This window comes from Colobus angolensis, unplaced genomic scaffold (genome assembly GCF_000951035.1).
Source record: "Colobus angolensis palliatus isolate OR3802 unplaced genomic scaffold, Cang.pa_1.0 Scaffold293, whole genome shotgun sequence".
NCBI classification, from domain to species: domain Eukaryota; kingdom Metazoa; phylum Chordata; class Mammalia; order Primates; family Cercopithecidae; genus Colobus; species Colobus angolensis.
Window position 1 is genome coordinate 1373235 of NW_012116188.1, and position 1074 is coordinate 1374308.

A 1074-nucleotide genomic window follows, 5' to 3' on the forward strand; every position below is an offset into this window, starting at 1 on the left:
TTCAAATCATTTTCAAAAACTATTTCAGCATTTATAGTTGTTGTTAAAAGGAAGCTCAGCATGATAGAAGGTACTCCACTATTACCAACATAAAAGCTCTGCAAGTAGTATTCTTGTTAGTGAGTATTGGCAGGTTTGTTTGGTAGATGCTACGTGGTACCTATTAGGAAGCTATTAACAGCACCTAACCAAATTGTCTCATTTATCCTTATTTCACCTCAAAGTAGGGAGAAAAGGAGAAGTATCACTCTTTTCACAGCACAAATGTGAAAACACACAATAAAGAGAAGGGAGAAAGGTATTTATCATTACAGCATTTTAGTCAATGAGCTGGGATTAGACCCCAAGCCTTTATATTTATATTGTTCTTGTTGGACAAGGTTAAAATCTATAAAGCTGTTAAAGTTAATCAGATTTATATAAATGTGCATATCCTCAGTTACTGGAAATCCTCATTTCAGATTCTACATTTTGATCATTTAATTTAAACTACAAATGAGACTCAATTTTGCATTATCCATTAGGAAAGCTTCTCAGCTGAAAAACTGTTAAAAGAGTATTAGTAAAGTAGTGGTTTTTAAGGTAACATGTAAAAATCAACACTTTTCCAAGCTCAGAATATAAAATGAAAATATCAAGTAAGAGAGACAGCATTCCCTAAGTTACAATAACAAACCAGAAACATAAAATCCTTGGGAATTGATAAGGTAATATGCTAGAAATGTTGAATATTTTAATGCTTTAGAGCAAGCAATGTTTTGAAATATTGATACTATCTAAATTAACCAATAAATCAAAAGATATTCCAATCAATTGAAGGCAAGGAGGGGGGCAAGGAGAATTGATAGATTAGTTTGCAGGTCATTAAGAGGTTCAAGAAGTAGCAAGGGCAATTTTAGAAAAGAATAGAAAATATCAGTACCTTTATAATACATTTTACTATGTAGCACAATAAAAATGAAATGTGTTATAATATACCACAATGGTAAAACAGTGTGGCAACATAAAAGCTATAATGGTTAAAACAGTGGGGCAGTAAAAAGAAAGAGACATGGTAATGGTATAGTGAGGACA